At 52.8% G+C, this 13,397-nt stretch overlaps 1 protein-coding gene across 7 annotated transcripts in view; it reads left to right on the forward strand.

Annotated features, from left to right (window-relative positions):
• The window catches only part of DLGAP4 (DLG associated protein 4), a 188,705-nt gene that overhangs the window by 43,523 nt on the left and 131,785 nt on the right, over nucleotides 1–13,397 (forward strand). For all 7 annotated transcript variants that reach the window (XM_057528577.1, XM_057528582.1, XM_057528580.1 and 4 more), the window contains exon 2: nucleotides 8,426–8,641. The gene's annotated coding sequence lies outside the window, so the exon portion shown is untranslated. The remainder of the gene's footprint in view (nucleotides 1–8,425; nucleotides 8,642–13,397) is intronic.

The raw sequence follows: 13,397 nt of genomic DNA on the forward strand, positions 1-13,397 counted from the left end.
CCCCCTCTTCCCCAGAGCACACAGACCAGCTCCCCACCTGTGCATAATTCCTCCCAGTCCCCCAAACATGGCATGCTGTGTCCCTCTTCCTTACACTCTTCCCCACTTTGTCCACCTCTGGACTCCTGTGCATCCTCCAAGGCCTAGCCAGAGCCTCACCTGTTTTTTGATATTCCTCTGATTCCCCCAGGCTGATCAGGGCTCCCATGGGCCACACCCCGGCTTCCTTCCACGGCAGCGCAGTCATATAGGACTCTCATGTCTGTTCACACATTCGCTACCCCCGCTGACTAATTCGTCTTCTCGCTTAGCTTGGTCCAGCTCGGGGCCATACACAGACTAAGGGCTCAAGAAATGTTCATGGGGCACAATGTTCCCTGCCCTCTGCTCCAAAGCCACCGTGAGGAATCAGGGGTCTCCTGGCTGGACGAGGCTTTGAAGGAGGGACCATCTGAGCTCAGTGTTAACAGAGGTGATGGAAGGATTGGAACTGCCTGGGCCTCCCAGGCAAGAGCACCTCCAGGAAGTGCAGAGAAATGCCTCCCAGGATTCTGAGAAAGGAAAAGTAGGGCAGGAGAGAGCAGGCCACTGCGGCGGCCCCTTGAGAGTGTGGAAGAGAAATGAAGGGATTACGAGGAAATGTCATTAAAATAAAGATCTTCCCTGGCCTCCGAAAGTCGGGGCGCCAAGAGGAGGCCAAATGGCCAGTGAGGGGACCACCGGGTCCCGTCAGAGCTGCCGGAAAGTTTAGGGATTTACAAGACTGGCCCTTTGGAGGATTTAGGGAACATCTGATTTCTAAGTCCTTGACTGAAAACACATTTGGCCAGCAGCTGGCTGGGTCCTGGGTGAACCTTCCCAAGAAGCTTCTGTGGAGGATTCAGGGGAGCACTGCCTTCACCCACTGTGGAGGTCTTGGCTTCCACATGCCAGGGCTTAGGGCTGTGGCCCCATTCAGTGCTCCTTCCAGAAGCAGGTGCTGATGTGAATCCAGTACACAGAACACCAGAAACCAGACCAGGCCTGAACTCCCTCGCGGGACTAGAGTGAGGAGCAGGTGAGACAATGGATGTGAATGTGCCTTGCAAACTGTAAAGTGCAATCACACCCTGGCAGTGTCTCTCCTTGATACAGCCTTCCCAGAGACTCCCCCAGCTGAGCGAGTCACCCTGTTCTCCCCAGACTGTGTATAAACCTCACTCTTGCACCTATCCCCTCCGTCACAGACCCTAAGGTAGGACGTGTCCCCCCACCAGACTGAGATCCTTGAGGACGGGGACAAGCACATCATTCTTCCACATCTGGCTCGGTGCCTGGCCCAGAGCAGGAGTTTGGCAGCTAGTTCATGAATGACCTTGAGTTGTAGAGAAGCAGTTAACTTGAGGGTGCTGGGTAGCCTCAGTTTTTAAAAACAGGGACCAGGTGGTACGTGGTGGAAATCTTTCTAATAAAATGACAAAATGTTTTGTAAGTTGTGGCTCAAGCAGTGTGAGCGTCTGGAAATGCAGTCTCAGGGTTGAGAATGCTAAAAGCTGTCTGGTCTTGTGCTGTCCAGTAGGGTAGCCACAAAGCACGTGTGGCTATTTCAATTTCAATTTAATTTAAAATTCCGTTCCTTAGTTGTACTCGTCACATTTTGGGTGATCAGTAGCTGCACGTGGCTCTTGGCCACTACAGGACAGTGCAGATGAGAGCATTTCCATTACTGCGGAGGGTTGTCTTGGACAGCACTCCTCAGTGCCGGGAAGATTCATGTCCGTGCGATATCTCAGGCCCTGATCATCTTGGGGGCTTGCCTCCAAGATTTCTGGGAGAGAGCTGGGGGCTCTGGAGCCTGACCAACCTGGGTTTGGATCCCTGCTCAGCCATTGACTTGTGCAGCCTGAAGCAAAGGGACTTCCGCCTCCTCCCTGAGGCTCAGTGTCCTCATCTGCAGAATGGGTGACCATATGCCTGCACAGAGCCATGACAGAGAAGAAAGCTTGTAAAGGGCTTCTCGGTGTCCTGTGCAGGAGCGAGTGAACCGGCTACACGGCAGCTCTCAGAGGGGGAGCCTCCAGGCTCCTGGAGCTTGGAGCTCAACTGCCCAGGGTCAAGGCAGGCTGGAGCTCCTCCGGGCACTGAGGGCCAGTCTGGGGCAGTGGCTGGTGGGCGTGCCTGGCTGGGGGCAGTCGGTAGGAGAGGGCGAGGCTGGAGCTGGTGGGGCTGAGGCTGGGCAGGGGCAATGAAGCTCACTCCTGAGCCTATAGCTGCGGAGGAGGACGCTTTGCAGTCCGAGTTAGCATGCACTTCCTCTGTGTAAAACTCTCCGCTGTCCACCAGCTGGCTAGAGGATAGTAATTAATAATAATATGAACATAATAGCAACAATATTTACTGAGCATTTTCTATTTACCAGGCACTGTGCTAAGAGTCATAATACACATATGCATTAGCTCATTTCCTCCTCACAACAGCCCTGTGTAATAGGTATATTGTTCTTACCATTTTACAGGTGGGGAACACTGAGGACATTTGTTCTAAGTCACACAGTTATGAGGTGGTGGAGCAGGGGTCTGACCCCAGGCTCCAGAGTCTATGCTTTGGATAAAGTACAGACTCCTTACCTGGTCTTGAAGGGCCCTGCAGAGCCCTGCAAAGCCGGCCTTGGTCACCCTTCCACCTTCATCTCGGGTCACTCCCCACCTGTCTGGTCAAGTTCCTCAGACACCCCAGGTGTCTCCTTCCTATGCCTGTGCCGTTGTTTATTCCTCGACCTAGATATCCTCCCCTCTTCCCCTTAACCTTCCTCAGAGTCCTGTTCATCCTTCAGGACCCAGTTCTAGTGTGAGCATCTTGAGGCCAAGGACTGGGCCTAAGTCATTTCTGTGTCACAATGTCCAGCACATGGCTTGGCGCATTGGCGGTCTTGGTAAATTATGGGTGGTGGATTGGAGGGGGATGAGTGAGTGGGTGGAAGGATGGATGGAGTAGATGGATGGTGAGTCAAGGGGAGAGTAGAAGTTGGTGGATGATGGGAAACTGGATGGGTGGACCAGTGGCCTATGCTCAAATGCCAAGGGGGAGATGGGGCCTGAGCTGAGCACAGGGCAGTGGTGTGGAGAGCAGCGGCAGTTTGAAGACATTTCGGGGCAGAATCAGCAGGGCTTGCAGGGGGCTGAGGGGCGGGGAGGGGTCCAGAGCGATGGCCAAGTTTCTAGCTCGGACACTTAGGAGGATCATGATATTTTCAGGGAGGAGCAGGTTTGGGGGAGATGGTGATAAGGTCCATTTCACGTGTGGGAGCGTGAGGGGCCCATGGAGGGAAGGTCTGGGAGGCAGCTGGGGAGATGAGCCTTGGACAGGTTCAGGGGCAAGGACAGACCTAACAGAGACTTGGAAGGTCATGTGGCTTTAGGACCGAGGGCTAGAGTACAAGGCATCAGGGAAGGCGGAGGAACCACGGTCCCTGAGGTAGAAGAGCCAGGAGGGACACAGCACAAGGCGGGAGGGCACTGCCATGTCACAAACATCCATAAATCATTGCAGGCGGTGTGCTGCGGGCAGCCAGTGCCGAGGGAGGTGCGGGCAGGAGACTCAGTGCTGGAAATGGGCCATGAAGGGTGGCGAGGTTTTGACCAGCCCCGGGAGGGGTTACCCTGAGCAGGGAAGCTGCACAGGCCAAGGCAGGGAGCAGAAATAGGCAAGTTATGTCCACGTGCTCTGAGCGCCTCGGAGCCTAGGCAGCCAATCAACTGAAAAACAGGAGGCTCCACACCTTTTCTCTGCCCCATCTGGCACCCTGTGACCACAGCCTCCAGGGTCCGGGAGGACTCTGGTGTAATCTGGGTGCTGTGCTACTTGGGACAAGTCACCTCCCCTCTCTGGGCCTCATCTGGAAACTGGAATCAATGCCACCTGCCTGGTTTGCTGAGAGGAGTGAATGAGATGTGGGAGTGTGAGAAGCCCCCAGTTGCATGAGGAAACTCCATAAATGCTATTTTTAAAAACTGTTTTTTCATTTCAATTCCACAAATATTTATGGAACTAAGGTTCGGTGTAAATCCATTTGTAAATTAAATTTTCGTACAACAAATACCATTTTACCTGGGGTGGCAAGGTTGGTGAGGCCGTTCATTGTTTGAAGAGCCCTGAGTCGAATTCTTTTGAAAAACCCCAGTCAGTTTGTTTTTCGAGTTTCGACTTTTCAGGCTCGCAGAGGGAGGCTTTCATTTGTTCCTTGTGTGTTTTGAAAAGCTCCTCCCAGCTGCAGTAAGAAGAGGGACCGAGGGAGACAGCAGAGCGCCCAGGGAAGGGGCTGGTGCAGTGGTCTGAATGAGAGATCATGGTGGCCTGGACAGGGGGTGACTCTGGGGATAAAGAGAAGGGGATTCGAGAGATGTTGAGAGAGGAGGAAGGTGCACGGGAGCCCCTGGCATCTTGGTTACCGAAGAGCGTGAGCAGGTTCCAGGTACCTGGTTAGATGATGCCGTAAGAGACAAGATCTCTGGAGAAGAGACCCTGGACACGTGGCGTGTGAGGTGTCCACAGGGTGGCGGGCAGAGCTGCCCGTGGGAATTTGGCTTTGCGGACCTGGCCCTCCAAGGGGCAGGCTGGTCTGGAGAGAAAAATAAATGTCTGTGATAGGGAAGAAGGGAAAACCCAGAGCTTGTGACAATTAGCCAATAAATATTTATTCAGCATTGAAAACATTTGTTGAGCGACGCCTTCCCTGAGCACCTCCGCGTGCCAGGTGTTGTGGTGGGCACTGGGGACCTGGCAATAAACCAAGTAGACAAACTCTCAGCCTCGTGGGGCCGACATTTTAGTGGGAGGGGCAGGGTGTAATCAGGATAAATTGCTCATTTGCATATCCTCTTATAAAGTGGTACGTGCCTAGGAGAACAATAAGGCAGGGGGGACGGGCACTGGGAATGTCAGGTGGGGTGGCTGAGCAGGCACAAGGGTGTGCTCACTGAATGCATTTAAGCCTTACAACCTTACGAGGAAGGTGCTGTAAATATTCCCATTTTAGAAATGAGCAGCTGAGTCCCAGAGAGGTTAAGAAACTTGCCCACAGTCACTCAGCTAAGTAACTGGCAGAGCCTGGATTTCTACCTCAAGCCCATGCTCTTCTGTTAAGAGTCTTAACTATTGTGCTGAAATGCCTCTCATTGACAAGGTCAAGGGGGTAAGGCTCACTGACATCTGGGCGACTGACATTCCAGGCAGAGAAAGAGCAAGTGGAAAGGCCCTGAGGCAGGAGCATACCTGGTATATTTGGGGAACAACGCAGAGGCCAGGGTAGCTGGGGCAAAGGGAGTGAGCAGAGAGTAAAGGGGAGAATCAGATGTGGTGGAGGGACCACCCATGGCATCTGTAGGGCTGTCAGCTTTTACTTGAGGTGAAGTGAGGCCATGGAGGGGAGGGTTTAGAGCAGAGGAGGGGCAGGCTCTGACTTGTGTTCTAGCCTGATTCCTCTGGCTTCTGTGTCCGGAGCAAGGGGCAGAAGCAGGAGACAAGAGAGGACGTGACTAATCCAGGCAAGAGGTGATGATGGCTCAGTCCACAGCAGTGGTAACATGCAGGTGGTGCACCAGCTTCTTGATACGTCGTGAAGGTGGCTTCAGTAGGAGCTGCTGATGGCTTGGCTGTAGAGGGTGAGGGAAAGAGAGGCATCAAGGATGACTGCAGGGCTTGAGCCTGAGTGGCTGGTAGGAGGGGGTTCCATTGACTGCGATGGGGGCAGCTGTGGGGAAGCCGCTTCATAAAGTACTTTCCATGTCCGTTATCCCTTTTAATGCCCTGGCTACTCTCTGCAGTAGGTGTTGAAACTCTCAGAGGTTATGTGATTTGCTCAGGATCACTCAGCCAGAATGAGGTGAAGCCAGGACGGGAAGCCAAGTCGCATTATAGGGTTTGGAATTTTGGTCCATTCATTCAATCAGCAAACATTTCTGGAGCACCTTCTGTGTGGTAGGCACTGCGCTGAGCGTTGACAATGATGACCAATGATGATGGCCCTGCCCTCATGGAGCTCCCAGTCTGATGGAGAAGGCAGTGTCATCCAATGATCATGGAAATGATTTCCTCACATCAGCATGATAAGTGGCGAGAAACTGAGGGAGCCCTAGGAGCCAGTAACTGGGGACTTGGACTGGCTGGAAGGTCAGGGAGGGCTTCCTGGAGGAGGCAAATGTCAAATGCAAAGGCCTCTGGGACAGAGGGTCTGTAGGGGTGTTGGGGGATTCTTGCGAAAATACTCCCTGATTTCCCAGGCCATAGTGGAAGAACCCCAAGGGAATCACAGGCTCCCAGAGGACAGCTGTCCATTGGGAAGTTGCAGAATCTTTCTTTTAGTGTTGGATTATTCTAACAGCTTTATTGAGATAGAATTCATAGACTGTACAAATCTAGATAGAATTCATATACTGTACATATACTGTACCCATTTAAAGTGTACCATTCAATGGCTTTTAGTATATTCACAAAACTGTGCATCCATCACTGCAATCCATTTTAGAACATTTTCATTATCCCAAAAAGAAACCACGAACCCCTTAGCTTTCACCTGCTCCCAAACCCCCACCGGCAACCACTCGTCTACTTCCTGTCCCCACAGAGTTCCCTGTTCTGGACATTTCATATGAGTGAAATCATACCCTATGTGGTCCTTTGTGACTGGCTTCTTTCACTTAACATAATGTTCTCGAGGTTCATCCCTGTTGGAAGTCCCCAAATCTTAATCACCATCAGAGCTGGCAAGAACCTAAGAGACTGTCTTGTAGGCTTCTCCCACCTGTTGTAAAGTGGGCAGTCAGGAGGAGACTTGCTCTGGTCCCTCAGCAAGGAAGTTGGACAGACTCCAGGGCAGGTCTTGGGACCCCTTGCCCCACTGCCCTGCACAGCATGCCTCCCTCTGCCGTCACCTCTCTTCCTTCCGCTTTGGGCTCCCACTGATTTTGGCTAAAAGTGACAACTTGGTCAGGCACACATCCTCCCAAGCACTGAATTTTCATGTACTGGCAATTTTCACGCCCCATGGTGCATCTTGGAATCTTTTAAGAATTTGTGTCTGCTAATTCAGAATGTTTTGGAAGTCAGTGTTTTCTTTTCCTTCTATTTAAACACTTTTCATCCAGACGGTTATGCCTGTTTTTCTGGGTTGGAGATTTCCCCACCTGGGGAAGCAGGGCCACACTGGGGTTAAGTACCAGGTCTTGGAATCAGATGCCCTGACTCTTCCTCAGTGTGGGTAATTACTGAAGTTCTCTGAGCCTCAGTTTCTCCTTTTGAAAGATACGGATAACATTGTAGCGCTGTGAGGAGACAATGAGGTCAAAGGAGGTGCAGATATAGAGAAGTTAGAGATTATGAGGGCTTTCCAGGGCCCTGGTGTAACCAGGAGAAAAAGATGAACCTCCCCCATCATCCACTGCCCCTTTCTCCGTATTCCTACTGTGAACTGACCCCTGGACTTCTTCTCCCGGGGGTGAGGGGGAAAGCCTGAGTTCAGATCCCAGCCCAACCACTTGGATTGTGTGTCCCCAAATCAGCTAGATGACCCCTGTGTCTCCGTTTCTCCACCTGTAGAATGAGAGAGCAAGGATGGGGGCTTCCACTGAGGCCTCCAAAGCAACCAAGAGGCTCCTGGGAGTGGGGGTGTGGAATGGGGGGGCCTTTTTCTTCTCCCAGGAGGGCCTGGTTCCTGCTGATTTAAAGATCCAAGCAGGAGCAGCAGCACCTGTTCAGCAGAGGTGGGTGGAGAGGGACACCTGGCTTCCCTGTGCCTCTCGGACGAGACGAGACCTGTGATGTAGGAGGTCGGGGGTGGTGATGCAGTGCCTCCTGCTCTGAGTGCAGGGGACAGGGACCGAGCCTCCTTGAAGGGTCTTTTTCAGGCACATACTCTGTGCCAGGTATTCTACCTGCATTATCTTCTTAATCCTCACAGGAGACCTCAGAGGTGGTACTCTTATTTCCATTTGACAAGCAGGGAAACTGAGGCTCAGAAAGGGGCAGCTGCCTGCCCAGTGTCGCCGGGAGAGTCAGGGCTCAACTGGGGTTCGAACTCGGGACTGTGTGACTCTGGCCCCTTTCCTGACCGCCCCCATCCAGGGAAAAAGAGGGAGAAGCAAGATGGGTAGGATCTGAGCCTTTGGAACCCCAGCTTCCCAGCTGCTGTGGGGATTCTGTGGGTGGTGGGGAAATCATTGTAAATATGCATGACATGCAAATACCCCTCTGAAAAACAATGTAGGGGCCCTCGTGAGCCGGGATGCCAGAGTGCTTTGGAAAATGTAGTGTTGTACAAACACTTGGGTTTCTATGATGATTGCTCCATGGTGTCCCCCTCCCCAACGTCCCCAGGGCCAGTCCAGGGGTCTCAGGGTGGAGGGATTATCCCCGGCCACCTCCTAATTGACGTTCTCCTTCATTCTTGCAGGCACCCGTGCCTCCCCACTGCCAGGGGCCTGGTGGCCAGAACCTGGTCATTCCAGGTACTGGAGGGCCCCGTCCCACGTTGCTTCCCTCCAGCACCTCTGATCAAGCGCCCGGAGGGATGTGTGTGCCAGCCCTCGGCCCAGCACCCGCTCCCGAGGTGACGCCTGCTGCTTCCCGACTGGTTCCCATTTCCCCTCCGCACGTAGCTCCGGGGTTGGTAAGTAACTGTGTCTGCAGCCTGGGCACACGGAATCAGGGCTGCTCATCCGCAGACCCGTGCTCGGCCCAGTTGGGAAATGTCCAGCCTTCCCACCCAGCGGCACCCACATGCTGGTGAAGGGACCTCAGTGAGAGCTTTTATACGTCTGGGCTCAATTTATAGTTTAACCACTTGTCTCATCCAGTCCTCCTGACAACCCAGAAGTTGGACACAATGATTGCGCCCATTTTACAGAGGAAACACCCTCAGAGAGGAGAAACCACCTGCCTGAGGATGCACAGAAAGCCCAGCTCTATCCATCTCAAAGGCCAGCTCTTACCACACCCAAAGGGCTGGGGGGTTGGTGACACGGGCTCAGGAAGGGAAGGGGAACGTCGGGCCAGGCCCGAAGCCATGGAGCTTATGAGACCCCGGGGGCGGGGGCTGAGGTGAGGCCATCAGAGTTCCTGAATCTTGGGGAGCCCTGTTGTTCCTGCCCCTCCAGCTTGTTCCACTGTCAACCCTCCTGTCCCCACCATGCCTGACCCCAACATGGATGAGGGGCCCGGCCCTGCAGCATCTCTGATCATCCTTCCCACAACAATGATCCCAACAGGGTGCCCCCACTCAGCGCCAGCCACAGCGCCGGGCACCACTTTCCTGCATCTTATTCTCTTACCACCTCCCCAGGTTGTGCAGGTGTGACTAGTTCACAGATGAGGAAACCGAGGCTCAAAGGAGCTCATGGGGGGACTTCCCTGGTGGTCCAGTGGTAAAGAATCCGCCTTCCAATGCAGGGGATGCAGGTTCCTGGTCGGGGAACTAAGTAAGATCCCACATGCCGTGGGACAACTGAGCCTGCGCACCACAACTACTGAGCTGGCACGCCTCAACTAGAGAGCCCACGTGCCGCAAACTACAAAGCCCATGCGCTCTGGAACCCGCACATCACAACTAGAGAGAAGCCCATGCGCCGCCAGTGAATTTCCCACATACCACAGCTAAGACCCGACACAGCCAAAAAAAAAAAAAAGGGAGCTCAAGGGGCTCGCCCAAGGTCACCCAGCCACCACTCAGCGCTACATGAGGTTGTTGGTTTAAGATCTACCGCCTAGTCTGGCCTCAGCAACCCAAGGGTCAGGAAACACTGCTTCATTCCCTACCAGACAGCCAGCAGCTGTGCCTGGCACGTAGTTGGTATACAGTAAATCTATGTGGGAGGAAGGAGAAAGGGAGAGGAGGAAGGCTCTCTCACCTCCCTCCACCCAGACACTAGCAGGACCCAAGAGCCCACTGGCCTTTGGGCCAGCCGCTGGTCCCTGCTGACCCCAGAGAGCTGGCAGTCCACTCAAGCCTTCAGCAAGGCGGCCAGCCCCTCTGGTCCCCATTCTCTCGTCTGCCAACAACTGATCAACCTCCCTAATGGGATGGTTATGAGAAGGGAAAAGACTCGTAAATATGGATAGTATACCAATGTCATAGGATAATAAAAACCCGGTAAGTTCGCTGTAGATAAGGTATATAGAAGTGCTTCTTCAGGAGCAAGAGCTGCACACTCGTCCGGTGCCCCCTTCTTAGTACTAATAACTGTGAAAGGGGCCCTATTAATTAGCTGCCCCCAGCCCAGCTCCCCCGATCTGGCCTGGGCTGTTGTAGTGGCTACACACAGCTGTTACATTTGGCGGAAGAGCTGTCGCAGGAAAAGACGTGATAAGGCCACCTGGTCTGAGAGCTGTGTCTGTGGGATTTAATCATATGCAGATAGTCCTGGTGGTGCCCTAGGCCCTGCATGCCCTCCCTAGGGACTAAGTATGTGACAGGAGCAACCTGAATGACAGCGGCCATTTCGTGAGCAGTTACTATGTGCCTGGCACTGTGCTAATGCTTCATTTTCTTCATCATCTCAGTTAAGCTCCTAGTGACCCTGTGGGAGGTCGATGGGGAGACCGAGGCATGGACCTGGGGGAGAGGGCTCACCCGGCAACACTCTAGTCCTTCCAGAAAATTACCGCCACTCTCTGCCCACCTCCCTGCCCTGCCCCGCACCAGCCAGGCCTGGCCGGAGGGGCAGGATCGTGGCCTCCAAGAACACAGCGTAGCTGGCAGCCGCTGGCATGTGTGGCCCAGTGACGGAGAATGGGATTCCTTGGCACAAGCTGGGAGCGCAGCCGTCAGCACTGCGCCGAAAGATGGAGGACCGGGCGGCAGCGAGGGAGGTGTTACTGCTGGTATTTTGCTAACGAGCTGGTTATTTAAAGAACAGGCAAAGTCGAAGTTGGGAAATTGGATAGGGAGTCTCCGTGCCCAGGGCAGAGGCAGCCAGGGGTCCGGGAGCCTGGCTGGGTAGGGACAGAGTAGCCACACATTCTTTCTTTTCATTTGCTTTTTATTATTAATAATGGTAACAGCACCATAAAAGTCTGGAAAAGGATTACCTTTGTGAAGAAAAGAGGATATAAGGATTGAGAGTGGGGCAGGAGGGGTTTCTGAGGGGTAAGCGGTGTTCTATTCATTGACCCAGGTGGTTTTGTGATCATTTATTGCAGTAAACGTTTTTGTTTTGTCTACTTTTCTCTATGAATTAGGTTTCACAGTAGAAAGGCTAAAGAGCAGTGATAACAATAATAGTTAATACTTCTTGAGCACTTACTAAATGCCAGGCTCTTTGCAAAACATTTTACCTTATTTCATTGAATTCTCAGAGTCTATTATTCTACCCATTTTACAGAGGGGGAAAGTGAGGCTAGAGGGGTAGAGTTATTTATCATGTTGTCGAAGAGCGCTCAGGTGGGAGAGATGGGATGAGAAACAGGACAGACTGACTCAGGCCGGCATCACTGTCCCATGTTCGAGATTGGGGGCCAGGAAGTTACCCCCAAAGGGCGAGGGATCCTCCATTTGTCCCTCCGATGTGTGTCGCTGCCATTGCGTTCTTAAGGCTTGGGAGGCCAGGCAGGTGTCTGTGGCCGTAGGCAATACATGAAGCATCTGAGAGTGTGGCAAGGGGTCAGAGCAGAGCATTTAGCCATCTAATGTGTTGACGGATAGGAATGGGACCTCCCTAGGGACAGGCCAGGGGAGGAGGCCAGGGCTCACCCAGGGATCACTCAAGGTAAAAAGAGATCATCCAGGTGAGACAGGGTCAGACCCAACCTCTGAACTAACTGCACGTGGGGCCGAACTGCCATGTCCTGAGGACCCACTGTGTGCTAAGTACGTCCATTATCTTTCTTAGTCTTTAGAACAACCCCGAGAGGTCAATGGTATTGGCCCCATTTTATAGATGAGGGGACTGAGGCCTCCAGAGAGGAGATGACTGGCCCAAGTCCACACAGCCAGTGAGGAGTGGAGCTGCTCCACCAGCTCTGCTGTCTCCAGGGCCCTGTGTCCTGTGTGTGCAGCAAGCACTGCTTGGGGCTGGGGTCCCGGCCCGGCAGGCACCTGGCACGGAGGCTCCAAGCAGCCCATGACTGGAGTCAAGTTCTAAGACAGACCTGTGGGTCCCCAAACTGGTGCTGGGAACATGGCCTGGAGGGTGGCACGGCAGAGGGTATCTCCAAGCCCCAAAGCAGAGGCGCCTGCTCTGCAGACGGCACCAGCCCCAGAGGCATTGCTGCATTCCCGGGACATTTATTGAGTGCTAGTCCCTGGTAGTCTGTGCCCCTTGCAGAGCACACAGCCTTAGGGAGGGACAGATATTATACAAACACCCCAGCAAATAAACTGAATACGCAGCGACTTCATCGGTGCTTCGAAGGAAATTAATGGTGACGTGATAAAGATGAAGGGGGAAGGGGGCCTGAGTGACACAGAACAGCATCAGAGGGTGGTTGTGGTGCTTTACTGAGTTAAAACACGTAGAGGGCTGGAACAGTCCCATTGTTGCATCACTGGTGGCGGCTGCTTTCACCACTGTGACCTCCAGAGGTGACACCTACCTACTGCGTGCTTGTCACGTCCTGCCAGGACCCTCAGTGCCAACTGGTCCCCCAGACTCACCTTTCCGCTCGTTACTGAGAGTCAGACCCAGTTGGGGATGAGGCCCAGGGAGGTGGGCAGCTTAACGGGGTGCACATGTCTGGCTGGACCACAGCCCAGCACCACCCCCCGCCTCCGTCCCCAAGCCCCAGCTACATTCCCACCAACTCACTTGCGTCTTCCAATAAGCACTCTCGCCAGAGACACTGTTATGGAGACACCCTGGATTTGCTTTTTTTGATAACCATTTACCCTGCCTGGGAAGACAGATGCTACCTTACAGACACTCAGAGAATCTTAAATCTCAAGCAGAGAAACTTATACTAGTGAAGTCAGACTCTTGCAATCACGGAATCTTAGTCATAAATAATCCAGCAAGAGCAAACATACGCGTTTTACAAGTAAGTTCACTGCACCTTTTTTGAAGACAGTGATAAATTAGAAACTACCCAATTATCTATCAGCAAGAGATGGTTAAATAAATTACGGTCCAGCCAGACAATGGTGTTCTCAGCGGCAGTGGAGACAGTGCTGTAGATCTATTCTTGTTGACATGGAAACATGTCCGTGGTGCATTGTTGAGGGAAAAACAGGTTATAAAATGGTGTATGTTGTATGATCTCATTTTTGTTAGGAAATGTATATATAAATACATGCATGCTCCTGCCCATTATACTGTTCGTAGCATTTTCTTCTGGATGGTGAGATATGGACAAGCTCTATTTTTATTTTTGCTTGTATCATTCAGGTACTTTTCAGGTACAAGTGACAGAAAACCCAACCCAGACTCGTTTAA

This window comes from Balaenoptera acutorostrata, chromosome 15 (genome assembly GCF_949987535.1).
Source record: "Balaenoptera acutorostrata chromosome 15, mBalAcu1.1, whole genome shotgun sequence".
Lineage (NCBI taxonomy): Eukaryota > Metazoa > Chordata > Mammalia > Artiodactyla > Balaenopteridae > Balaenoptera > Balaenoptera acutorostrata.